We start from the raw sequence: 27,787 nt of genomic DNA on the forward strand, positions 1-27,787 counted from the left end.
GCCGAGCCGAGCCGGCGCGCCCGGGGCGGGGAGCGCGCGCCCAGGCCGGGCGAGGGCCGGCGCCGGAGGGTCGTGCCCGCGCCCGCGTCCTGGTCTCGGCACCCCGAGCGGGCGGCGGCGAGGCGGGGCGGCCACCTGCTGCGCCGCGTGCGGGTCCGGCGTCCGCGTGGCCTCGGGCGGTGACCGCAGCCCCGCCACCCACCCCCACCCGGCAGACCGAGCCTCCGGCGCCTCGCGGGGCGGGCGGCGCTCCGGTGCAGGTACAGGGCAGTGGGGGCGGGGGGTGTAGTGGGGGGCGGGGACCCGCGCGTGGGCCGGGGCCGGGCGGCTGGGTGTGGGGGCGCGGGGCGCGGGCCGCCAGGTGCCTCTCGGACGGCGGACGGGACCGGGCGCCCTCCCGGAGGCCGCCTCTCGGGGCGGCGCGGGGCCGGGCGCCGAGACCAGCCGGACGCGCTCCCGCAAGTGCCCGAAGTTTCCCTGTGCTCACTTTGCCGGACTTTACTTTGAATTGTGAGGCGAACCGGCCATTGATGGCGTTGAGAAAATAGAAGAGGGAGAAAGCCGGGTGTAGGCTGTTAGCAGACGAAGTCTGTGCGCCTTCTGCCCCCGAAGGCCACGGCAGAGAAAATAGTGGACCAAGTCATTAACTGTTTTCCTTCTGCTTCAGGTAATGGTTTATTTGTTGTATAGGTTTTAGGGTTTCACGACAGGCCATCCGTGAGAGATTCTGGGCTTAAGCTAAGAAACGTTCAAATTTCTAATCAACAGATACGTGTTGAACAGACGCTTCGTAACAGGGAGGGCTTTAATGTGAGGTGAACAGGCGATCGGAGCTTAAGTAGTAACTAAAATGTAGTCGTTACCAACGAAGTGTTGGCTTTTGCCATGCAAAGTGGAAAGGAGTGCCACCGTTTGGACTGGCCGAGCGCAGGTACAGGTGGCACCTGGCATGGTGTCACTGCTAAGTACCAAATTTCGAGCCAGAAATCCATCAAGAGACAAGCAGCTGCGAGAACCCACCCCACACCTTCCCCAACTGATATCTTAAAATATCCTGCTCCCTTATTCCCGCCTGCACGCTTCCTTCATTTACATAACACGTGCACGTGAGGGCGGGATAGACTGTTTAGACCCCGGGTCCTCTCGCTGGAGCGCAGTCACCCCCCCCCCCCGGCTCACACCGGATGATGGAGCATCCTGGTCACTCCTTAGAGTCCTTTGAGGTCACAAAATTGTGAGGAGAAACATACCCCGAGGCAGGGCAGTGGCATCAGGGGTCCCTGCCCTTGGGGGCTGGTGGACAAGGGTTGAGCCGGGTTGGTTTCTTGGCTTTGCTCCCGGTGCTGTGCTGAGCCGTATTGGAGCCTAAGGCAGAAGGAAGAATCAGTAATGCGGATCCTGTCTCTATTTAAAATTGAGATATTTTGGGCAATGTGGATTTTGTGCTAATTTCCATGTTTTCAAACAGATCATTGTAACATTTATCTTTGGAGTCTTTTGGTACCCCCTTCAATTTTGTGCCTGAAGCTAGTGCCTCGCTTGCCTCCCCCTAGTTCTAGACTTGCCTGCGGGTCAAGTTTCTTAACCTCTCTGAGTACCTCATTTATAAAATAAAAAAAGCGGCCCCTCCCTGGGTGCTGCGCAGCTAATACACAGCATCTCGCCGCTGTGCAGGACCGGGCATGTAGGGCACGCGCAGGGATGGCCGTCCTTTTCGAGCTGTCACTCCGCTGGGTCATCTTGAGCGGCTCACTGAGTCTTGCTGGGTCTCAGTTTGACTCAGCAGAGGGGGAGTACTGTTGGCCAGCTCCCGGGGTTACATGAGAGAATGGGGAGAAGGCGCTTGGCCCTCCAGGAGGGTAAGTTTTCCGTGATGGCGCAGTGAGCCTGGATTTGCCTTGGCAAGCTTGCCCGCTTTTCCTCTGGACCTTAGCCATGTGCCTTGTGCACAGACACTCGTAAATTCTGCTCGTGTTGCATGGAGACCCTGTGGGAGCATTTGAATCCGAGGAGAGTGGGGATGTTTCCTGCCCTGGGTTATTGGGGAAGGGTGAAAGTCATCAGCCTCAAGTTGTGGTGTGCAAAATTTTTAATAAGTGAGCTTAATTTCGCCACTGCAAACAAATGACTTTGGTTCCTTTTGATATATGTAGTCCTCGGTCATGATTGTGATTTTCCTGAGCCTAATTCAAGTGATTTTGTCTCAGTCACTATCTAGCTTAAAGCAGCTTAGTCCCTGCAGAGTCAGTCTGTCTCTCCAGGTCACCCTTGGAGGCCCCTTCTCACTGTGAGTGGTCTCTGGGCACCTGGAGCAGGTCGTGGTCACATTGGGGCGTAGGGGAGAGCAGCCTCTTCCTGTCCTCTGATGAGTTTCTCATCACCCAGCCTGCTTTTCCTGTTTCCACTGAGAATTGTCCAGCCGGGGACGCTGCAGAGAGCCACACTGGGGACCTGGCTCCTGCATCTTGCCCTGAGGTCCCCACACCCTGGGTCTCTGCTGGGCCCCTGGGAACCTGCCCATTTTGTGCAGAACAACCCAGGAAGCCGTACCTGCTGTGCAGAGTGCTCTCCAGCGTTCACTGCAGGAGGCAGGACAGACCCCCCTGTCTTCTGCGTCCCCCTCAGCCTCCCAGGGGTTTCTCTTCCCTCCCTCACCATCCCTTCTCCTCCAGGCAGAGTGCGGAGGGGCAGGGGCTCTCACCTTCAGGATCCCTCTCTCCCGGTACTGGAAGAGCCCTTTTCTACCTGTGAGGCAGGAATCCTTCTCCGGTTGTATCTTCTGTTCCCTTAACGTTGTGGCTTAGAGTAAAGCTCTTGATACGTAAAGGGAATTTATACATCCTTTTCTCTTAACCCACCCCCCCATCTCTGGAGAAACCAGATGCACCCTGATGAGGTGGGAAGGTGGCAGGGAGGAGTGAGCTGGGGAAATGGACAAGAAGACCCCTCCCCCAGCCCCCGTCTTTTGGTTTATGTGCACTGGACTTCTTATTACCTGGAAAAGCCTGTCAAGGCTGTAGGGCCTGTTGGAGATACATCAGGGGCTGGGAGGAAACGGGAAAAGAGCCTGGTGGTCGGTGGGGAGGAGAGGCGGTGTCTGCCTGCTCACCACTGAGCCCAGCCCAGGGGACCAGTTTCACGTGCATAAGTGTCTTCCAGAGGATCCCCTATTAATGCTGCTGCTGCTTCACCATCAGAATGACCCACTGTGTGCTTGGCGTTTACTAAAAGCTGCAGGAAAAATCCAAGTCATAATTGATTCTTCCAGGTGCTTGAGGACTATTTGGAGAATAAGATTAGCCTTTATGAAGCCTAAAGCTGTACACCCACGCCCTGGGTTTTGTTCACACTCTGTGAGTGGAAAGGAAAGTGGTCAGGGAAGGCTTCTTGGAGGAGGTGGGACTTTTAAGTAACATTAAGACTTGGTCACACAGACATGAGTGGAAAGAGAACTTCCCATGGGGAGGAGCTCTTGAATTTCTAGAGACTGGAGGCTGCCCACGAGGGCCCACCTAAGACCTGCCCCTTCCTGGTGTCAGGCTTACCCCTTTCGTTGTCTGGGTCGCTGTAAATCTGGGCACAGGCAGTGTCATCTGTGCATGGGACGGCAGGCCCGGTCAGCATGCTGAACACCTCGTGTTTTCCGCCAGCTGAAAGGAAATCAGAGGAGTTCTCATCTAATCCTGTTACTCCGAGTTGTCTACATCTGGAAAGTTGTTTTAAACTTTTGGGTCAGGTAAATGGTTCTTAAGAGACATATTTGTGATTCTAAGGAGTGACCCGAGTTTTCTGTGTTGCTTTAACCTGCTGTGCCCCCTAATCCTGAGCTCACTGGGTCACAAACCAGTAGATGCCGTGGGAGCGCTCAGCACATTTAGCAGCAGGTTGACAGGAAATGATCAGCCGGGTGTGGCCACGCCCCCTCCCTGGTGCTGGCCACTAACTGTGCGGACTCTTGCACTGTTCCTACAGATTCCGGGCAGGAAGGGTTCTCAAATACTTCTTTTATGATTAAGGTATCTGTGGGGAAACAAACTACAAAAGAGCCTTTTGAAAGGTGTAGAACGTTATTTATTTACTCAAGCCTTTTCCTGGTCGTGGTGCGTGGGACTGGCTTTTAAATGTATGAAGTTTGAGGACTTCTGGAATCCTTGCCCGCACCTCTGAGGTCCATGCACCAATCTCCCCATGGTTTCTGTCCCCAGATTCTCATGTCTTTGGGAAACAACAGAAGCATTAGCCGAGGTGTGCCAGTTTCCCAAGAAACTGTTCTCAGAATGACTGTCCCTGAATGTGGGGTGTGGGATGTGAAAATGCCAGAGGGGCTTTGCTTTCTTAGAGTGGGTGGTCCAGCCGAGGAGGGAAGTCAGGGCTCTTCTTTCAGCTCTGCTGCTTAGTCCCTCTGACCCCGTAGAACAGGGGTGGTGATTCACACGCACACATTCACACAAGCATCACTTGAGGTGCTGTATCAGCAGAGAAAATGCTTCATAAATTATTTGTAGCTATTACTCTTCTGTTGTCTTTCTTAGAATGCAGAAGGGCATTTGTTATATTCCAAATTAGGACCCCCTAATACCCTAAAGCAATAAAAGGGCCTTCCACATCTGAGGTCTGCTGTACCTAGGGCTCTGAGCAGAGCTAGCGGTAGGTGGGTGTCAGGTGGGAGATGACCTTGATGCACTTTAAAGCACACTGCGGCAGCGAGGAGCCAGGGGAAGGAGATGGGGAAGGTCACACAGGTAGGAGAGGGCCCAGGCAGTGGGAGACCCTCAGCCCCTGGGTCCCGGGGACCCACAGCTCTCATGTTCCAGCCTTCCCTGCTCCTGTGGTTACAAGTAGGAGCTGCAGGGCCACAGGCGGGGCCACAGGTGGGAGGTGCCCTGGGCCAGTGACACACACATTTACTCTGCTGGTGAGACGTAGGGACAGTTCCGCCCTGTGACATCCACAGCTCACCAGTGAGCTGGCTGTACAGCCGTGGATCAGAGGACCAGATGGGTGTAACCAGTGGGTAACCGAATTGCAGTCAGCACTAGGTTCCTGTTGTGTGTTCAGTCTCCTGCGTGTGAGTATATCATGAGTGTTTAGTATCTTTTCAGCATTTAGTGTATCATGAATATTTACTGCCCCGCTGCCTGGGTATATTTAGTGCCTCCTAAGTATTAGGTGTCTGTTGGTCCTTCGCCCCTTCTCTCTGATACACACGTGCTCTCCTTACTGCGTTTTCATCTCTGCTTAACGTGTCTTACGAGAGTCGTCCGTCCCTCTTGCTGTCTTTTCCGCATCCGCTGCTCCAAGCCCGTGCAAGCTGGTCTCGGCTCCTCACTCTTTGGTCCTGCCTGTGGCCATGTGGCCGGGCACAACCTCTGCCCCTGACGGGTGCTGGGGCGGGTGCGGTGGGCCTGGGGGACTCAGACTTGAGTCTCTTGGGCCCTCACTGCTCTGCAGCTGATGTGGGGAACACAGGGAGCTGCTCTGAAGTGGCGTCTCCACGGGCACCTGCTATTCTAACCTGGGTTTGATACCTAACTCCTGGTCCCGAGGTTCCATCAGCTCGCCTGCTTCATTATTCATCATTTCTCCCCCTGCCCCTCCCCGGGGAGTGGTAGCAAGACCGTTCTCATGGGTCCTCCTGCAGTGAGGTCGTGTGACTTCGACATTGCAGTGCTCACCCTGCTAATGGAAGCGAGGACGGGGAGGAGGAGGATGGGGTTTGTCGGGCGGTCAGTCCCACCTACTCGACATCTGAACCCGGCGGCCGCACCATCCCACCTGGTGACTCACCTTCTGTGCCTGGGTATCCTTTCCACGGGAAAAGACCTGGCCACGTATATTTGGACGGTTGCTGGGTGTCAGCCACATGCTCCATTGGAAACCAGGTCTTCAGATCATCTTGGATTAGCATTTCCCGTGTGTGCTTGGGTGTAAGCGGGTTCTTCGTGTACAAGCACAAAACGTTTTGCAGATTTGAGTCACCTGTTTTCTGACAGGTCCTCTCAGGGGTCCTCACTTTGGCTTCATGGTGTCTGTTAGCAAAGTCGGGTCTGTGCGTCTAGGGCTGCTGGGAAGCAAGGCTTATCTGGTGCCACATTCTAGAATTGAAAGTACTAGGAGCATTTCATGGGCCCTGGGGAATCCCTGGGGGGTCTCTCAGTGGCAGAAGGACCACTGTGGACAGGACTCCACCAGGCCAGCTGGCGGGGAGGGCCCAGAAGGCAGTGAACCTGGTGCAGGGCAGGCCCACCAACCGTCTGGGGCTCCCACCAGGCTTGTGAGTTGGCTCCTTCCAGGCAGCGGCTCTTTGCTGTCCCCTCCCTCGGGTGGATTGAGGCCAGGGGCCACGTATCAGACAGTCTCTTCCATCCAGCGAACCCAGGGGCAGGATGGTAACATTTGGGGGTGGGTCCTTCAAAACGTTGTCTGTGCTGTTCTGAATATATACATGAACGCAAGTACATATTATTATAAAAAGGTAACGTCTGCGTTGTTTTCTGGGCTGCCTTTTCAAGAAGGGTAGCGTGGGTTGAATCCCTTTCCTACCTCATTAGAGTCTCTTCCTCGCCGCTGCGGGGGATTCCATGGGCGGGGTCAGCCCCAGCTCACCTGCCAAGCCCTCTGCTGGATGGACATCTGCTTAGGTCATTTTCAACCTTACAACAATGAACATTGTCATCGGTGCTCTTTTGTGCATTTGTCTGGTTGGTTCCTTCGAAGTCTTATCTCCTAAGTAGGTTTCCTGTGTGTGTCCAAGCCTCCTCCTTTGACATGTCTGGCCCTAAGTCTTTTTTTTTCTTTTCACACCAACAAGATGTCATGCATCTTGGTCGACAGCATCTTCAGCATCCATGCTCTTCAGGATTTGCTCTGGTTAGTGTCAGCAGAAGAGGTTTTAATGCAGGAAATTCAGGGATAACAGGATTGGTGGAGGCTCAGCCAGACCTGTGGGAATGACTCCCCACCCAGAGCAACACCACAGAGCTGTCCTGCTGGGAGCTGCCTCCCACCCCAGACCCTCTGCAGGGAGCTTCCCACCTGCTGCTTGGCATCCATTGTGGAGCTGTGGTCGAGGCTCTGGGACCCCCGCCACCACCCATGGGAAAACCTGATTCCTCCACGGTGGTGCCTGTTGGCAGAGAGGCACAGGAAATCTTGCCATGTGGGGAGTGTGGCCAGGATGGAGGCGGGAAGTGTGGTCCTGGATTTCCAGCCTCCAGCATGCAGTGAACAAGTTGGGTAGGGTGAACTGTATTTCAGCTTCTTTCTTTCTCTCTCTCTCTTTTTTTTCCTTCAAATTTTGTACTTTTTATGTTCTATTTGATGCAGGCAGAGGTGAGAGTCCCAGAATTCAACCATGGCTTCAGTGGGTCTGGTCCCTGCCTCACAGAGTCAGTCTTTTGTCCCCTCTAGAGAAGGTCAAGGTCGTTTCTTTGATAAGGTTTTCATTTGTCTCCTCTTCAGAGCCCTTTGACATGAGCCCCAGTCCCCTTCCTGCTCTCCCTTAGAAATCAGATTGGAAGCTTCCCAGCCTGAGCTTCAAATAGGTTAAAAAAATATATATCTATATCTATATCTGTATCTCTGTGTTTCTTAAGGTGAAGCCACAGACAAATAGCACCTGCAGACATGCCTTCTATTCAGACCATGTATTTGAAAATCAGGTTCTCAGAGACCTACCTTTGCGGGAAGGTGTGGGCTGGGAGTGGGTGTCTGGCTCTGCTCTCTCGCTGGGGAGGCCTTGGTTCTGCTGCCCCTTTCGGGGGGTGTGGTGTTCACACTGAATGCCCTCGGTCGTCGGGCGTGGGTGGAAGCAGGAGGGAGCCCACTGTTAAGTTAATCGCTAACTTTTTTTTCAGGGGCCATAATTGATCAGTAGGCAATTTACCGACCGTATTTCTCTCTGCCTCTTCGAACAGGCTTTGTGCTTAATTAGTGTGAATTCAGGTGTTTGTATAGTTCCAAGCTCCCCCTCTGAGCGGTTTCTGGATTTTCAGTTGTTCCAGGAAAGCATTGCTGAGGATGAATTCCAGGAAAGACTGTGTCTTCAGCATCCCAGGGTCTCTGGGTGGCAGCCACCAGCCTGAGGGTGCATGCTCTCCTGACCCTCCGCAGGTCCTCTGCCCCTTGTGGTTCAAGCTCCCCTTTTAGAGATCGGCAAGCCTGCTGCTCCCCAGCTCGAAGCTCTGAGGTGGATGGCGGAGTGAGGAGGGAGCCCGGCCCCCTCTAACTCAAGGTCGGGTGAGACAGCCCTTGGGACTAGTCCTTGGAGGGTCCAGCGGGTCATAGATTCAGCAGGGTCCATCAGAGGAACCCATGTCTTTTAAAAAAGGCTTTTTCTTTGAGGAAGGAAAGTAATTAGACTTATATTATTTATTTATCCTTTCATCTATTTGTTTATCTTAACGGAGATACTGGGGCTTGAACCCAGGACCTCCTGTATGCTAAGCACACACTCTACCACTGAGCTACACCCTCCTCCCTGAAGAGCAGGAAGTGATATGTGTTGGCTCCATCCTGACTGATTTACCTTCGGTTTCTACAGCCCTGCTTTCTGTGATTTCTATGTAACAGATAATTCTCTTTCTTTAATTTTAGGGGGGGTGAACGTTGGTTGTATATTATGACATAAGCTGTAATAATTGTTTTCCCAGCCACAGATGTTTTTCTTTGAACTTTTCTAACCATACAAAATGAGATTCTGAATTTTGCGTGTGGCACATTAACACTGGCTGGTCCAGGCTGCTGTTGCATAACTCCCCCCCCGCCCCCCACCCGTCTTGTGTTTTAATATAATTACTAAAGTGTGAGTATGTGTGCGATTAGAAGACTCTCTTTCCAGCCCCAGAGAGCAGGTGAGGTCAGAGCCCATCACCAGATTTACCTCCTGTTTTACCTCGCCTCATTTTGGGTCGTTCATCTTCAGCATCTCATTTGATCCTTACGCTGTGCATTTTAGAGATGAGGAGACTAAGGCCCAGAGAAGTAAAGTGACTTGGCCAGGGCCTCTCAGCCAGTGAGCGACAGAGCTGTGGACCCAGCTTCACCCCGGGTTCTCTCCGGCGGTGATTTCCCCTGGGAAAAAAAACACTGTTGGCTCACTGGCTAACACGCCAGGTGCTGCCTGGGTCGCTTCGTCCCTCACAGTCTTTAGCCCCATTTTATGGAGGAGCAGACTGAGGCACAGAGTGGTTATGAGACTTACCTAAACGACCAGCACACAGTGGAGTAGGGATTTAAACCCAATGTCCTTCTTTTGTGGCCTGTTTGTAACCCGTCTTGATCTGTTAACTCGGAAATGGCCCAGAAGCGTCCTTGTAACTTGCCCAAGGGTTTCACCTAACGGGAGTGAACATTCTTGGCAAATCACTCCGCGGCATGTACACAGGAGAGAATTAGAAAGGATGTGTTATTGTTATTAAGCCTGACTTACCTCTACCCCTCTCTCTCTTTTTTTGTTAAAACATCCCTAGTTAGAATTGAATAAGGCTTCGTGACTGGGAGCTCTGGGTGCAAAGCCTGACTCTCCAGCCACGTGACCTCTCAGTGCCCCAGTTCCCTGTCTGGAAAGTGGGGACGGCACTGGTCCCCGCCTCCGAGGGTTGTTATGTGGACTGACTGGGATACTAGAGCCTGTGACGTGCCGTCTGTGACAGTAAAAACCGAAGGGGTGCAGTGAGGGGGTCGGACTGCAGCCCCGGCTGGCTGAGCGTGTTCTGTGTTCCAGGCACCATCAGGTACTTAAGGATACAGGATCCCACCAATTCTCGGAATAACCTCAGAGAGTAGAAACAGTTATCCCTGTTTGGAGGTGAGGAAACAGAAGCTCAGGAGATGAAAGCAATGTCGCTGTCCCCATCTGAGGACAGCTAGGCAGGCAGAGAGGGAGGTGGTCACCTGAAGCCCTGGAGGTAGGGGATGGGGTCCAGAGCTCCCGCTGCTGGGACCCTGCCTTGGCACCAGGTCAGCAGTTGGGTGGCACAAAGGTGGCTGCGTCCTGAGTCTTTCTGGCTTCACGGGGTGAGTCTAAGTGAATTGTTCACCGTGTGCCGGCGTGATTAGCTGAAGGAGCAGATACTTCTGAAACATCATCTGTTCTTGTTTCTCCCCAGTTCCTGGATAAACACTTCTGTTGTGATAGCAACACACTATTACAGCATTCTTTGCTCTTCTCGGGGACGTATATTCTTTTGTGCAAAGTTGCAGTTTAAGCTCACACTGTCAACCAAAGCGGAATTGCCGTCTGAATTCACTTCAAGACACAACATCCAGGATGGCCTGCTGCGGTGTGTGGTCTCCTAAGGGCTGTCAGTTCTCCCCTAAAGCCAGGGTTCCTGGTCTCTCTGAGTAGGAGGCCCCCTTTGTAACACTGAACAATTAGGGAAACCTTTCACACGACAGCAATTGTATTTTCAATATATCCGAATATCAGTGAGGAAACTGTATGGAAACAAAAAGACACTATGACTTTTGAGGCTCATCTAGATGACGTATGTTATTAATCACACCTACGCTTATTTAAAAATAATTACCTGTATGTGACATGATAGTGATGCCATTTACCGCTAACGCTTGTCTTTCAGGGAGTCACATGTAGAGAACTAAGGATCTGCGTTTAGAGATTTCATATTTGTAGCCTTTCAAAGACGTGGATATGCCCTCCTGTGGTTTGCGTTCTCCTCCTGGGCACTTTGCTTGCAATTTCAGTAGCTTCCACCAGAGGGTGCTCGGGATCATGAGGCTTCTGCAGTGGATGAGTCTTCACTCCAGCTGTGAAAGTGTAATTTTCTACTCCCCCAATTTTCTTTTAGGACAAAAATACTTTAATTAAAAGAAAACATATTGTGTGGCTCAGTGGTAAAGTGCATGCTTAGCATGTACAAAGTCCTGAGTTCAATCCCCAGTCCCTCCATTAAAATTTTAAAAAATAATAAAATAAAATTGTCTTAAAAAAAGAAAGAAATGCACAAAATTAAGGGACAAAAATCATTATAAAAAGGAAAACATATGAATTAAGAGAAAATTGTCTAAAAGAGGTAATCAAACATGAAGACAAATGTAAAAGATATAGATTAAATAACACCAAAATTCCGATTATGAATTGCTGTTAAGTTTTCTCTCATTCTGGATGTATTTTTAAAAAGCAATCGCTGCATCAGCCACTGCACTGCTTCCAAAAAGTCTGAAGTGTCACAGTGTTGTAGAGCTTTGGCATTAGAAAACACAGGGTGTCTTAGCCAGTTAAGGACCGTGAAGCATCCTGGACCCCACTCCTCTCCCTGGACCCTACCTAGGTTAAAAAGAAGTTTTAATATACAATAATATTTTTATTTTTATATAAATGCAATTGTAAAACATATTTAAAAAATTTTTTTCAAGTAGAGGAAGGCAGAAATGCCTAGGGTCCCAGAATGTCACGATGCAGCCCTGGCTGGGAGTGTGACAGAGGCTCTGAGCCAAGTCATAGAGGTGGGGATGACCCAGGGCAGGGAGGGACCACTTCGTGGTGGGGCTTACCCATGTGGTGTGCAGAATGGGGCTGCGGAAAATCAGGGACCCCGAAAGGACCCCCACCCCCAACCTTGGCTGGAGCCTATTCAGTGAAGGCAAACAGCCCTTGTTTCGCAGGCTCAGGACCAAGTGCTTGGGTGCCTGCAGCTCAGGCATCACTGGGAGGGAGAGCTGCTTGTGACGCTTAGGCCCTTCAGAGTCTTGGCAAAGCCAGAAAAGGTCGATTTCTCGGTTAAGGGGTACTTTTTGGCCCTAGTCCCAGCCTGGTCACTTGGCGGTGAGATGTACGCCATTGAATGTGTTTCCTCGTCTGGAAGTTGGGGCGATACTACACTGAGTTTGCTCAGGGAATTAGGTGATACTTGTCAGGGGCCTTCAGAGTCTGGTGCCTGGCCTCCAGACACATCGAGTGTTGCTCCCGTCTCCTCTGCTTGTCGACGTGGCCTCGTTCAGGGGAGGCTGGGAGGTGGAGGCGCGCTTGCCTGGGCTGGACTTGGCCTGGTGTCAGCCCCGCTTGCAGCCGCCCTGGCCTCACCCCCCGGGCTGACTCAGGAGGTCTGGGTGGGACCGTAGTTTGTGTTTAACAAGCTTTGCTGGTGAATCTGCTGTGTGGCCGGGGTGGAGAGCCTTGGCCTTCACCTGAGCGTGTCTGGGCCGTGGTGGGATGGATCTGATTTCCAAGACTCGCGGGAGGGAGGATCCCAAGACCTGGTCTGGGGAGATTCCAGGCGCCCAGGGCTGGGCTGGCCGGCACTGTGTCCGCCGCAAAGAGGCACAGACGCTCCTTTGTCCTCGGCCCTGTGGGCCTCCCTGTCTTCCTGGAAAAGTTTTCCTTTTGGCTTCTCTGCCCCTGGGGTGCACGTTCCCAGCTTCCTTCATCCACTCTGTCAGCACACATTTGCCACCGCCAGGTGCACCGCACTGTGATTGGGGCAGGGTTCCGGGCGTTGGGCCCGGCCATCCAGCATCACCTGACAGGGCTCCGGCGGTAAATGGCTTATCGTAAAGTAGGATGCCATTTCTACAGCCAGGGCCGCCTGGGGAGAGGCACCTCTCTGGAGTTGGAGGAAGGGTCTGGTGTGCATGGGACAGGATGCGGACCACGCGGAGGGCTGCAGAAGGCAGAGGAGTTGAAGGGAGGGGACTCGGGAGGAAAGCACTGGCGCCTTTTAGTGGTCACAGCCCTGGGGGCCGGCGCGGGTGACCGCACAGCCAAGGCTTTGCAACCAGCGGTGCCTGGCCCACATGTGGAAGTATGCACAGTCAGTCTCTCTGCCTGTAAGAAAGTCGAGAAAGGTGGTGGGGAACTGTTCCATTCATGGTAGAATCAAAGGTGGAATTCCTAGGAAGGACGCTCAGAGATGTTTAGAACCTGCGTGAAGAACAGTAGAAAATTGTTCCGGAGACCCCCGAAGAGAAATTCTGTAAACGAAGGTGTTTGGCATGTTCCTGCCAGAGAGGGAGCGCTATTTTAAGTATTTACATTGTTCCCAAATTAATTTATGTGTTTGATGACGTTTCCAGCCAGAATCTGGGTGGATCACCAATCAGATATGAAAACATATTATCAATTTATAATAATTTAAACATTTTGAGTTGGGCTGGGAATTGAAAGGCTATCCATAGAACAGACTAGAAAATCTGGAAAATAGAGGTTAATAGCTTTAGTTCATATTTAACCACCTGGAAAACCATCAGGTTCCTAAGTCATGTCAAACCCCAAAATAAATTCCATGTGGATTAACATTTTAAATGAAAAAATGAAGTCATGAAATTCACTTTAGCTGAGAACTTAAGAAATTATGGCATGAGAATCATCTTTCTAGACGTGTTACCACAGGCAAAAGCCACAAGGCCAAAATTGTTTTGTTTGTGCATTGGGGGAACCAAAACTTCAGTATGCCAAAAGAAAAAACTCCAAAACAAAATAAAAAATCAGTTGATAAACTGAAGGGGAAAAAAAACCTTATGCTACGTGCATGAAAAATACCCTCTTACGTAAACATAATAATTGAAAAACTCATATGAATGAGCTTGCCAATAGGAAATTGGGTGAAGGATGTGAATTCGTTCACAGAAGGGAAATAAATGGCAGAAAATGTGAGAAAGAAAGTCATCCTTAAAGTAATCAAATAGGTGTGTATTAAAATTAGATACTATGTTCTGCTACCAAATTAGCAATTTTTTTGGTGTGTATTGTTTTTGTTTGTCCGTTTTTGTGAATGATGGTACTTGGAGCAAACGGAGATGTGTAGCAAGGACTCTCGTATGCCTTTAGGAGGGGACAGTACAAGCTTTCTGCCAAGCCGTTTGGCAGTATGTCCCAAAACCCTTAAAAGAATTCACCCCTTCATCCTGGTGATTCTGCTTGTAAGAATTTTCCCCAAGGAAACAATTAAACCTGCAGTCAAAAGATATTGATGCAAGGATGTTCATCACAATGCTATTTACAAAGATGAAAAATTGAAAGCAATTTAATACCCAATCAGGGGGAATGAGTCGTTCATACGTTGAGTGTGGTCAAGCTCTTAGGAATGTTTCTGAAGGATGCTTAGTCACAAGGGGACTTCATGACCTCAGGTGAAGTGAAGAAGGCGGGAAGGAGGGTGGGCTGGAGCTGGAGGGGGAGCGGGACCCGTGGGAGAGAGCCAGGGCCAAAGTGAAGATGGGAGGTGTGCTGGGAGAATAGGCTAGTCTTCATTTTTTTCAGGGCAGATACTGGGTGCAAGGCACTGTCATTCAGGCTTGATTTAGAGGACTGGAAGGTTTGGGTTGACGGAACCAAAGGAAGGGGTCCTGATGTCCGGCAGACTCTCACTCAGGATAACGGACGAGCGCTTTGCAGTGTGGTCCAGGGTCCACCTGGCCCCTGCAGAGGCTTTGCCTCAGGGACTGTGCCCCCTCCTGACTGCTTATTCCCCCCCACCTGCCCATCCCCCCACCCCCTTCCTAGTCTCAATGTGCCTGAGGGATTGGAGTTCAAAACCAAACAAAAACTTAGTATATGTAATTTTTAAAAATCAGAATAGAAAACCTTTAAAAAGAGGGGTTGTATTCTATATGAGAACAAATTTATATATTGTTTATGTGAGTGTATAGGGAAGAGACTGGAAGGAAACATCATGTTTCTGGTCATCTCTGATAGAATTATGGGAGATTTAATATTTGTATTTTTTCTTATAATCAGCATGGATGACTTTTTAAAAAAAACAGGTTTATTGAGATATAATTGACATATAATCTGCACACATTTAAAGTGCACAGTTTGATCAGTTTTGACATATTTATATACCTGTGAAACCAACACCACACTCAAGGTAATGAACACATCCATCACCCTCAGGGGTGGCTCACGCCCTCCCTCCATCCTCCCCGCCTCCCATGTCCCCTGCAAGGCATCCACTGGTCCACTCTGTCACTGTTACTCAGTTTACATTCCCTAGGGTTTTATATGCATGGAATCATGCAGAACGTCCTCTCTTTATCTGGTTTCTTTCAGCCTGTAATTATTGTGATTCATCCATGTGGTTGCGAGCGTCGGTGGTTTATTCCTTTTATTGCTGGGTGATATTCCATTGTGTGGATAGAGCTCAGTGTTCTTACAGTCCAATGACTTACTGTTAGAATTAGGAGGATCCCCACTATTCTGCGTGTTACCCTGACATCGGATGGGGTCGTGGGAGTTTGGGCTCTGGCTGTCCATTCCTCTTTGGAAGCTGGGGGCAGTTTTCCAGGCCTGACCCTGGGGCTGTCATTCACCAAACGAAAGGCTTGGCCGGGCCTTTGAACACTCGTGCTGTCAGTAGTCAGAGTTTTGATTTTGGTTCCAAGGAGACGGAGAGCTGGTTAACAGACATTTGGAAGACTTGCTCGTGTGCTTCCCCACCAAGAGTCCAGGAGCTGGAGAAAGCTGTGTTGAACGAGCCTGACCTCTTGGCACAGATGGGCGTGGAGTGTGTGACTATCACGTATCACACAAACCTGGGCTGTGCTGTGCGCGCCGCCGCGGGGCCACCCAGCTCAACCCCTGTCCCTGCCCCGCGGCCCCTCTGTGCACATGCCCGGTGCAGCCCCCACCCCCACCTCTCTGCTGCTCTTGTCCTTCTTGTGGGCAAAGCCGATCCCCCCCCCCAACCCCTCCCCACTTAGGTGGTTTTCATGAAGTTCCTCCTTCTCCTGGATTAGCACAAACCAAGGCAACACCTGCAGGTCTCCAGACAGTCATATTCTCCCCAGTCCCCAAGCATCCCTGGTCCCTGTGTCACAGCGACAGGCACTGGTATGCCCCTGCCCCATTCATTCATGGTGCCCCCCTGCATCTCTGGGGATCCTCGGAGGAGCCTCCTGTGTGCTCAGAAGCGAGTGTGTGGTGATGTTCTGCTCTGGCCTCCCGGGCAATCCTGGGCTCAAAGGAAGAACTTAGCCACCCTGGTTCCATGCAGAAAGGGAAGCCCCTCTCCCACACTCTGTGCCTCCTTGTCCCTGAGCCTGAGTCCCCTAAGGTCTGTCATGAGATGTCCTTTTCTGTCTTTCCTTATCATTTGGATTAGGAGCCAGATCCCATCCCTGGGCCAAGCCAGGAAATGGACACTCACATCCAAGTTGACCACCCCCCACCCTCATTTCTCTAGGCTGTGCACCTCAATGACTATTCCTTCACCCAAGCCGCCCACACTGGCAGAGACCCGTGACTGCCTGGGTGCCTGGCTCTCCTGCTCTGGACCACACACTCCTTGCCCACTGGGCACCCGAGGACTGCCAGACGCGCCCCGGGAGCTGGGAACAGTCCTGGAAGCAGCCTTGGGCTGAGATTCATCTTTCCCTCCTTCTCTCTCAGGGTCCTTAATTCCAAGGAGGAGACTGTCAAAAATGGAACCAGGAGGAAGGGCAGGCGGCTGCGTCCCCCCGAGGGGTGCCCACTGCCGGGGTGGTGCGCCCAGGGCCGCCGGTCTTCCCCACGGACTTTCCTGTTTGCGCGGAGGGAGACACTGAAGAGACTGTGGTTAAGCCGTGAACTCGGGAACCGGCTTCCCGAGGGGCGGTGGAGGGGACAGGACAGGAGGCTCCTCTCTCTGGGGCAGGGGCTCCTGTTTTTTAAAAAGTCTCCTTGGCAGAGGATGGAAGCCAACAGCAGGTCCGCCGGGACCTGGCCCAGCCCGAGTGGTCCTAGCGCCGCAGTGGGGCACAGGCAGCACCAGCCTCTGGGACCCGAGTGGGTGGAGGCAAGTCCAGAGCAGCAGCTTTCTGGGGCTCCTGCGGGCTCAGCTCCCAGACCTTTTCGTCGCTGTGGTTCCAACATCCGGGGCCACGTGGTGGTGGCGCAGGAGCTGGGGCCTGGGGAGCCCGGGGAAGCACCTGGGGGCGAAGAGGGAGCGTCAGGGCTGGCCAGGACCCTGTCAGTTTCTCAGGAGGCCCCTCCTTGTGTGTTCCTTTCCTGCCTGTTTCTACTGGTGGTGTCCGTGTGTGTGTGTGTGTGTGTGCTTGATGCCCAGCACAGCGAGGGGGACCTACCCCACTGGAAACCTGGCTCTCCGAGGCTTCCTGCCTGTGGTGGAGGTTCAGAGGCAGCTTTGAGTAAATCTCTGTGCTGCTGTTTGCACTGGCTGCGTTGCTGTGTGGTGCTGGAGGGGGCGGAGGAGGAGACTGACTTTCTAAGTAGAAGGTCCATTAGAAGAGTTCCAGGACCACAGTTGCCCAGCTGTTGGCTCTTGCCTCCTCTCCCTGGGCTGTTTCCTGACTTTGACTCCTGACTCCTGACCACAAATGGGGCACGTGGACAAGCCGGCCGGCTTCACACTGGTCAGTGGGTCACCAGGAATGAGAAATGATGATAAATCTGTAACAGACGATCTCTAAGCCGGTTAATAACAGGCTACTTACTCTGGTGCTTGTTGAGGATGCTGGCCCTCAGAGGTTTAAAGTAACTTCTCCCAGGTCGTCCTGCTTCTAAATGGTGGAGTTGGAGTTTGACAACCCCGCCCCGCAGCCTGTCTGGCTCTGAACTGTATTCTCCCTGCCACGTTACACCTGGTCACTGCAGAATCACTGGCCATAGGCGGGCACTTTTCTGGGGCTTCCGCATAGTTTAATTAATCCTCAAAACAGTCCTGCAGTAGGTTTTGTTCTGATTATTTATTCTGATTGCTGGGAGGCTCAGAGCTTGTAAATAACTTGCCCAACCACATGCATTGGTTAGGGTTTCTCTGCCCCTGCAGATCTCACTCTCCATGACCCCTGGATGCCCAGACCTGCCCTTCGATGGGAGGTGTGGTCCTTAGCTACTACGGGGCTTGCCGTCCAAGTCTGACCTGTGTTTCTTGCATCTAACGACTGCTGATGTGTGCCCCTCCCCTCGCGGCCTTGATACTCCCTGTTTCCCAAACACCCCCAGACCTGTTTCCTCATTTTCTGGGCAGAAGTAACTGTTTGCTGTCTTCCCTTCTAGTGCTGTATACGTACCTCCCCTACAGGTGGCACAGAGGCGGCTGACTCTGAGATTTCTTGAAGGTGAAGACGATGCCTGAGGTTCTGGGGACCTGCAGAAGAATAACACATAGTAGGTGTTCAGTAAGTGGTTTTTGAATTAGGTTGAATTGTACTTTTAGATACAGAGTCTCCCTTCTTTTCTGATCTAATGCTTTTTATGTTGGAGAACTTTGGCAATAGGGCGAGAATTTTCACATGCCAAGTGGGTCGTGATGGTAGACAGTAATACAGGTTTAATTTTTAACTCCAGATTCTGACTCCATGATTGTGTGCTGTGAGCATATGGCTGGACATCTCAAGAAATCCATGGAGTTTAAAACTGGGGCTCATTCCTACTAGTGTGATTTGTGGAGGTGACTCGAGACCTCAGACCCCCCTCCGGGTTGGAGGACCCCTGGCCCTGGACTGCCAGGGCACCCGGGGGTGCCTGGCGGCCCTTCTCCTGGCCCCTGCTTCCAGACCCCTCTGCAATGAGTCAGAACATGTGCAGCGTGGGCTTGTGCGGGTGGCAGGGAGCCCGGAATTAGCTCAGCTGTGCCTCAGCGGGGCTGCCGCGGGGAGTGGGTGGCTGTGCCCGGCGGGGCTGAGAGGCAGACGGCCCTGAGCGGCAGCAGGGGTGGCTCTGCTCTCAGGAGCCATCACAGGCCTTGCCGGGGCGTTGGGGAAGCCTGTCTGTGCCTGGCCCACGCCCGATGTGGACCAGTGGCCGGGCAGGGGATCTGTGCAACCACGCCGGTGTGAGCCCCGCACACCCGAGGCAGATGTGGGGCCGGGCGGGCAGGGCCGGCTCAGCCCCGGGGAGGAGGGGGAGGCCGACGGGGCACAGGCCTCCCTGTGCTGATTGTCCCGTCCGGCCCAGAGCCTTTACCTGCCCGCGGCACACCCAGGGGGCCCGAGCCACCTGTAGCCTGAGTCCCTCCACCCAGGACGGCAGGCCTCCTCCTCTGTTTGGTGTTTTTATTTTTTGCAAACTGCCTTTTTGTTCAAAGGAAGGGGCTGGTTAATGTGGCTATTTTAATAAATTGCCAAAGGCTTTCTTCTCCTGTGCCCTTTTTCCTGCTCTCCCTGGTCTCCGGCACAGGTATTTGTCCAGGACACTAGTGGTGGTCGCCAGAGGAAACAGGGCAGAACGCTTACCCTCCCACCGTAGTTAGGGGAGAGCAGGAGGGCAGCCACATGCCTCCCGGGGCGGGGAGGGGCCTGGCACGCGTGTCGCCGTCAGTGAGTCAGCTAAGGTGGAACAGTAAACTATTTAATCACATGTCAGCGTTGTTCTGGAAAAAACATTTTCAAAGGATCTGGTATGCAGTATGGGCACACGATGTTACATCTGCGGTTCTCCCGTTGCCATGGGAAACGCACGCGAGCAGAGTGATGGGTGCGTTTGGGGTTTCCGTGGGTTTAACCACGTGAGTTGAATGGTTTGGGGAGGAAAACAAAGCATCCCGGGGTTTTCAGGGTCGCTCAGTGGATAGCTTCTGCCTTAGGGTGCCAGCCTGGCCTTGGTCACCAGAGTTTGGGTTCAGGAGGTCACAGTGGCCTGGCTCCTGAGTGCAGCCGATTGGCGTCCTGTCCGGCAGACAACCGGCAGCTCCTGTTCCTTCAGGTGCCCTCCCTTCTGGCTCTGGTACCCATCTGGCCTTCCTCGTGATGTTGGATATGGGAGAAGCTCAGAAGACGGGTGTTGGACCACACCTGGACCTGGCACACTGAGTGGTGGGTGGGGGTGGCATTGTCATCTGTGGGAGTCTAAAACTTAAAGTAGGGACCACACTCTGTCAGATTCATCCATTCAGTGCGTGGCCTTGTGCTCTGCTTACGGAGGTCCAGGACCTTCGGTCAGTGCTTGTGAGCTGGCATCTGGCACCAGGCCCCTGGGGGTATCTGTGCAAAGGGTCCCACAATCTGGAGGAGCCTTCCCATCGATAGAACCATCTGTTTTGTTCAAGACACAGCAAGCACCCACAGTCTTGTTTGGGGCCCCCATTAACTGTGAGGTGGGCAGGTCCTTTGAAGGACAAGATACCTGGGCCCCAGAGAATGGAGGGGATGTGCCTGCACTTGGAGCAGAACCACAGGCACAAAGGGTTTCCCACCTGCTTCTCGGTCACCCCCTGGCAGGGTGCCTGGCGTCCCATGAGGACACCCTGCCAGGCTGTACCCAGAACTCTGGATGCAGTGACCTCAGTGGTGAGCCTGGAGCTGGGGAATCTTGGAGTAAGAATAGATCCAGAGTTTGGATGACTTTTGTGTTTTCCAGATATGAACACTGACGCTGAGAAGAGCAAAGTAATTTGTAGTAGTTTAAATGCTGGAAGAATTATTTTGGGACAAAATTAAAAAACAAAGTCCCCATCGGGGTTGATAGCGCTTGGCCAGCGCCATCGGTATGACCTTTGTCTCAGCTGCTCTGTGCGCCCGCACCCTCCAGCTGGGGCACAGACGCTGGTTCCCCTTTCCTGGCAGCTGCGTGGGTTTGAGGACGACTTCTCAATCTCCCTTGAAAAATAAAAGATGTCTTAGATTTTTTGAATTCTTTGCATCCAGCAAGCTCTCTGGAACCCGAGTCCTGAACTGCCCATTTTACTGAGAGGTAGTTGCGTGCGCCCTCAAGCTGGACAGCTGACCTGGGGCACCTTATTTGATCCCCGAGAGTTGGCGCGGTTATTGGCTCCACTTTGCAGAAAAGCAAACGTGTGCACTGGGGCGAGACCCCTGCCAGGTCCCCCTAGAAACAGGCGGTCGGGTGTCACTGGGAGCCCAAGCGGTCTCAGGGTTGTGGGGGGTGGTTCCTCGGAGCAGTGGTTTAGGAAGCCTCTCAGGCTGTGTTTGCCGAGAAAGCATTGCTCTGTGCCGTTCACAAAAGGCTCATGGGGTGTCTTGCCTGCAGGTTGTCCGGGCCAACAGTTGCCTGGTGAGAGGTCCGTGAACTCTGCTTTTGCAGGTGGGGGCATCTGGGGGTGGGGTGGGGGGCTGAGGTGGGAGGTGGTGCCGGGCTGGGGGAAGGAATAGAGTCCCCCCAAGTGTGATGTGGGGAAGAAGCACCCAGTGACAGGACAGGGTTACTGCTGACTGAGGTTTCACTGAGCCAGTGGCGGGGTTGGGGGGTGGTGAGGAGGTTGAGAACCTGCACAAAATGCAGCCATTTCCTCCTTCAGGATTAAATTACCCCTTTGCGAAAGCTGCCAGAGCCCTGATACCCGTTCCTTTTATTTTTAGCCTCCCTCAGCCATATCGTTGCCCCTTTGGCACGCCCGCTGATGGGCTCTGGCCCCAGGGACAGGCTCTGTGAGTTTACAGGTGGCTCAGGAACCAGGGAAAAAGAGCAGCTGGCCGGGTAGCTTGGGGTGTGTGGGCAGGTGGGGAGTTCCGTGCCGGGGCCCTGCTCCCCAGGGAGGCTGGGGCATCAGGTTTCAATGGGCCTTAGCAGGTCAGAGCAGGAATGTGCAGGAGGGAGGCAGTTCCATTTTGCACGACTGGCCCCGTGTTTGCTCCTGTCAGGCAGCCTGACAGCTTATTTAGTTTGCATTTGCAAGGTCCCTGAACATTGGTGTGATGATGGTTGCCAGGGTCCAGATTACGTGGAAACGTTCTGAACTTCCTCTGGGATCCTTTAGCTAATAATCATGACAGCTTTCGCCGACGTTCAATAGGAATTTTTCATACCTGCCCACCTCTTCTTGTTAGTTACAGCAGTTACACTGCACAGCTGTTACATGTAAATCAGAAGAAAATTGAACTTAATAAAGAAAATAACTCCATGAACTAACAAGCTGCGCCCTGAGAAGCCAGGGAATCTAATGGACGTATCTTAAGGGGAATTTAAGAATTTGCCACTGCCGTCGAGGGCTCTGGAAAATATGCATTTCGGTGTGTGCTCAGAAGCCTTGTGCAGAGGTTGGCTGATGGCTCCCAGCCAGTCTCTTCTGACTCTTCGCCGGAGAGTTCTCACCGGCATCTGAGGGAGCCAAGTTTCTGGGATGCTGGTTCACTGTGCAAGGCTTAAAATCGGGACACGTCTGTATAGCGTCTGCTCCTGGCGTTTGCGTTAAGCTTTTAAACATAGGTTTGGGGCAGTGGGCTTCTCCTGTGTTGCCCTCTGAACCTCAGGGGTTCTCCTGGCTAGTTCTACACATGAGTACGGGGACTCAGTCCAGGCTGAGAGAAGACAGCGGAGGTGTAAGGGACACAAGACCCCGCAGTAGAAATTGTAGGCCCAGGCTGCTTCTCAAGGGCAGACCTCAGCCCTTGGTAGGTTCTGAACGTTGTGGGTGGAGGCGGTGCAGGGTGGGGGCGGGGGAAGGCCATTGGATCTGTGAGCCACCTTGACACCGAGCCTCGGTCTTTTGTCCAGGGCAAGTGGCAGCTTGTACCAGGGAGGGGAGGGGGCGGTTCTTTCAGGTGTTTGTCTGCCTGAAAGACATTCCCGGCAATAGGGTGAGTTTGAGTTTGGGTTTTTATTTGGGCGGATGAAATCTTTCTCTCCCTGCCGAGCTGTGAGGGTGACAAGCCATCCAGAGGCCGTGGGTGGGAGAAGCCGTGTGTCATCCAGCTGGGTGGTCAGGAGAGACCGAGGGCCGCCCCCCACACCCTGCCCTGCTTTGCAGGGAGGGGCAGGCATTTACTAGGAAATAACTTTTGTAGGAGGGTTGACTTGGTCCTGCATTTGTAGGAGTAACAACGTGTGACCCATTCTTGGCTCACAGCCAGGGAGTTGAAATTATCTAGGTGAGACCTGATACTTCCAGGTGACCTCAGGGCTCTCCAGGCCACACATTTGGGTTCCTCTGCCCTCGTGGCCAGTTTCCCAAGTGATATGGCCCTTCAGTTCACTGTTTACAGCTTTGAACAAGGAAGATTAGGGGACTGCTGGCTCCTAGAATGGCTGTGGCTGGGCTCGGCCAGGAAATCTGTGGGAGGGGGTCCTCTTAACTCCAGCCTTCCAAACTGCCTGTCTACCTGGTGGGAGAGATAACTGGCCTCACATTCCCTTGGGTTTATCCGAAAGGACATCTTATCCTGCTGCCTTGCCAAATTTGCACAGGTGTTTAACAGGTGTCAAAGCAGCATTTTCTGCTTCAAGAAAAACTCCATCGTCAGTCTTTTTCTGTGGTCTTAGAGTAGGTCAGCTCATTCGGCAGTTTCTTCCACAGAGCAGCCAGAGTCAGAATGTAACCTGACTTCTGATCCCAGCCATGGGGGAGTAATAGATACTGGATTTACTCTTTTCTGGTCAGGGGAGGGAGGTAATTAGGTTTATTTATTTATTTATAGAGGAGGTACCGGGGATCGAACCCAGGACCTCATGCCTGCTAAGCGTGTGCTCTGCCACTTGAGCTTTATCCTCCCCCCTTGGATTTACTCTTTTTCCCACAGTTTTGATACTGGGTGAAATGTATGAAGCAGCTGTTTTCAGAAATGGGACAATATTCAGTGGTCTGTGACCCAGATGGAAGCATTCCAGGCAAGCTCTCCATCCATCCTGGCTGTATGTCAGGGACCACCTTCAAAACTAAGTCACGGGGAAGTGAAGACCAACGGAGAGCTGGGCAGAGGACACAGAGGTCAGGATTTGGGGTGCTGAGGCAGCTGGAATTTGTGGGGCACAGTGTATGGGAGAGGAAGGTTCTGAGCAGAGAAGAGACTTCAGAAATCTTCAAAGTGGTCACCTAGTGTCTTTTGTAATACTCAGCTGTGTTTGCAAAGGACAAGGCTCTTTGAGGCTCAGCAGAGAACTACTGGGGAGCAGGTAGTGAGCCGAATGGAGGTGCTGGAGGTCACACAGTGCTGGAGACTTAGAGCCCTGACCTGCCAGAGTGAGGGCCTCTTACTGAACACCTGAGGCCACAGAAAGGCCACACCTTAGGAACAAGGTTGCTCTACTCTGGAGTAAGGACCACACTATACCCACAGTAACAAAACCTCAGAACAGCCTCGTTAGGATCAGGATGGTATGCCAGTCAGCTAGCTGTCTGCCAGAACAACACAACACTATTGAAACAAAGTGTTAACAACAGTATCCAGCATATGATAGAAAAAAATCACTAGACATGCACACAGTGTGATCAGTGACAAAGAAAAAGGTCAGTAGATACAAACCCATACAAACATAATGAGCAAGCAGAGAGGAATTTCAGTAGAGAAACTGAAATTTAAGGAATGACCAAATAGAAATTTTAGAACTGAAAAATATAGAATCTTGAATGAAAAATTCACTAGAGGCAGTTTGGGAACCATAGAAGAAAATACCAGTGAACTTTGAAGGTAGATAAATAGAAACCATTCAAACTGAAGCACAGAATGAAAAAACATTGGAAAAAAAATGAACACACACACACACACACACACACACACACACACACACAATGGAACACACTACTCAGCCATAAAAAAGAATAAAATAATGACATTGGCAGCAACATGGATGGACCTGGAAATTTTCACACTAAGTGAAGTATGCCAGAAAGAGAAAGAAAAATTATATGATATCACTTATACGTGGAACCTTAAAAGAAAAGACACAAATGAACTTACTTACAAAACAGAAACAGACTCAGACATAGAAAACAAACTTATTCCACTATAGGTTATTACAATATATTGGGTGAGATTCCCTGTGCTATATAGTAAATCTTTGTTGCTGATTAAATATTTTTAAATTTTAAAGAAAGGATTAATTCCTTGAGATTGAGGGACCTGGTCTCGTCCCTTGGTGTTGCCTGGTGGCCAGTGCTGGGCCCTTGGCCACTTCTTGCCACTGGACAGACAGACTGTGCGGGGAAGAGAGGCCATGTGGACTTTTGCTGGGACTGGAATCTGGGCAGAGTGGGCCGGCTCCCACAGCAGCAGGTGAATCTCCTGTTCTGTGTCCCAGCTCTGCTGGGAGACACGCCACCTCTCCAGTATTCAAGGCCCCTCCCTCTGAGGTTTGTTGGGACAGAGGGGTGTTTCTGGCATCTTGGCAGACATGAACTGACTGTCCAGTCGCACAGAGGAGGCTGTTCATTGTGACTTCTCTCTGGATTTCAGCCTCTGTCCCCTCCTTTTGGAAAAACACATCCTTCCTGGCAGAAATTGGTGCATCTTTCTACTTAAGAGAATGAAGGTGGTCTTGTGTGGGGTGGGCCTGGGCGGCCCTCCTGCTTCCTGAGCACAGTGGTGGCATCTCTGTTGCAATTGGCCTTTGCTGTCCGTGAGGACAGCATATGAGGCCTCTTGTCCATGCACCCTTGAAGGCCCCCTGCTGTGTTGCCCTGGGCCCAGAGTGTCCCCGCTGTGGCAGGTAAGAGACTCGAGGTGTGCCCTGCCTGCCTGACAGCCTGGGAGAGCTGGCCTGCCATCTGACCTTCCTTGTCTAAGCTTGGTGACGTTTATCATCTGGCCTCACGTCGGCACGTGTCGCGTGACATTGGACTCTGATGCTTCACTGTGGACATGTCTTCTCTGCCCCATGACCTAGGGGAGGGAGGAGTCTATCTCAGATCTCTGAGACCCCCACGTGGCCTACTGTGTTGACTTGCATGTGGCCCTTTAAATGAGCATGGATTGCTGACCGTTGTTTCTTTTTGGTGTGAAAAAAAAAAAGCAATAAAACTCATTTGGGTTATTTTTTTTAGGTTCCACATACAAGTGATATCATATGGTATTTGTCTTTCTCTGTCTGACTCACTTCACTTATTATGATGATCTCTGGGTCCATTCATGTTGCTGCAAATGGCATGATTTCATTCTTTTTTATGGCTGAGTAGTATACTATTGTTTACCAGAAACTTACACAACATTGTAAATCAACTGCACTTCAAAAAAAAAAAAAAATGGCAGTAAAACTCCAATAACAGCAATAGAACTCCATGCTCCAGCTGAGTGACCAGTAGAATTTTCCTTCAGCTGAACCGTTGCCTTTGTATCTTCACCGTTTGGTAGCTAAATCTGCTGCTATCAACTCTCCATCAGTTATGTGTGCATTCACCACTTGCAAGTTGTACATGACAAACTGTAAATCCCACATCGACCTCTTCAGCTGCTCAACAGGCTCAGGGGAGGTGGGGAGAGCTTGGGGAGCACCTGATATTATGGAACCTAAGCAAGCTGCAGGGGGAGAAGGAAGCTGGCTGGAGGAACCCCACGGTGGGCTCTGTGGTCTGGGAGTCATCTGGAACCCCCTTCCTTGAGGGCAGAGGGATGCATCGCTTCTGTTCCCAGAACCCCGCCGAGCACCTGCAGAGGAGCTCGGTGGTGTTTGCTGAGTAAATTGTCAAGTGAGTGTGCCCTCCCAGTGGCCTTGTAACTCAGAATTCTGTGACTACCTGAGCAGAGGCTCTGTGCTCTCCTCTCTTATTTTTATGAGGATGGCAAGGAGAATCAATAGCTCAGGCTTCACTGGATCTCCCAAGTTGGGTTTGTGAAGAATTAAAGGTTAATTTTTCTGGGGGCCCCTATGACAGAGACAATCTCTTTGGCATCCATGAAGGAGAAAACGTAGGTGATAAAAATCAGCGCTGCCAGTGCCGTGTGCTCAGTACCAGATGGGTAAAAGGAACAATCTATCTGTGCACGCAGCAGCTTGGGTGCATCTCAGAAGCATCATGCTTAGTGAAAGAGGCTAGTCTCAAAATGTTACGTACTGTACCATTCCATTTGTGACATTCTGGAAAAGACAGGACTGCCGTGGTGGAGAACACATCCTAGGCTGCCAGGGGCTGGGGGAGGGGGAGCGTGTGACTATAACAGAGCAGCGCGGGGGAGGGTTTTTTTTGGGGGGGATGGGATGGTTCCAGGTCCTGGCTGTGGGGGTGGCTGCGTGACTCTATGCATGTAGCACAACTCCTGGGACTGTGCCCCACAAAACGAGGCAGATTTCCTGTGTGATCATTTAAAATTAAATAATTCCAGAAGAGTGAGCAGTGCCTGAATTGTAGGGTCACTGACGACAGGTTCAGGGCCCCCCTCCTCTCCGGAAAGTAACCACCTCTGTGCTGAGAGGTTTGGAAAGATGCCCAACCCGGGCTCACTTCCGTATCGGGAGTGTCAGTCTGCTGACGGTTGTCAGGATGCACCCAAGGTCACCGTTTGGCTTTCTTTGTTGCATAAAAGATTGTGGGGTTTGCGCCTCTGCTCCAGACTTGCCCCTTACGGTGTATGTAGGATGCAGTTTGGGTGATTTTTTTTTTTTTTTGGCCACTCTCAAGATTTCCTTTTGTGTAAGTATTTATATGAATGTTTATATAATTATAAGTGTTCCTATGAAATTGATCAGTTTAGAACAATGATTCCCTTTCAGCTGTTAATTTATTCCTTTGAAATATTCTCCGAAAACACGCCCAGAACTGTGAACGATCTGCATTTCTCTCTCCCCAGCAAAGCCAAGTCACCTGTCTTGGGAAGTGACTCCACCATCCACTCACCTGCCTGAGTTTGAAGCCCAGGGTGGATGGATCCTTGTTACCTCTCCCCAGGCCTGCTTTAGCACCATGCCTTGTATATTCTCTGTCCTCAGACTGGCCCATTCCTCTTCACCCCGTGTCACCACCCCCCAGCTCTACCCTTCAGCCAAGAAGATCTTCCTGATCTCAGATTTGATCAGATCCTTCTCTGGCTGGAAATCTTGTTATGTTCTCATTGCCTTTAGACTAGAGTCCAGACACCTTAACATGCTTTAATATTCTTGAATCAACTGGCTTCTCTCTGCTTGTTTCTCTAGCTTAGTCGCCGTGCCCACCTCCTAATCCAGCCCTCACACATCTCACTGTGTCCTTGCAGAATCCTATTCCCGGTCCGTGGATTCGTGCCCCTA

General features: G+C 51.8%; 1 long non-coding RNA gene across 1 annotated transcript; it reads left to right on the top strand.

The window, feature by feature from the left end:
• Positions 1–27,787, top strand: LOC116660400. The gene is made up of 3 exons (XR_004315907.1): positions 1–260; positions 17,954–18,064; positions 27,352–27,787. It is a non-coding gene; the product is annotated as an uncharacterized LOC116660400 (long non-coding RNA).

The sequence above is a fragment of the Camelus ferus genome, chromosome 28, assembly GCF_009834535.1.
Source record: "Camelus ferus isolate YT-003-E chromosome 28, BCGSAC_Cfer_1.0, whole genome shotgun sequence".
Lineage (NCBI taxonomy): Eukaryota > Metazoa > Chordata > Mammalia > Artiodactyla > Camelidae > Camelus > Camelus ferus.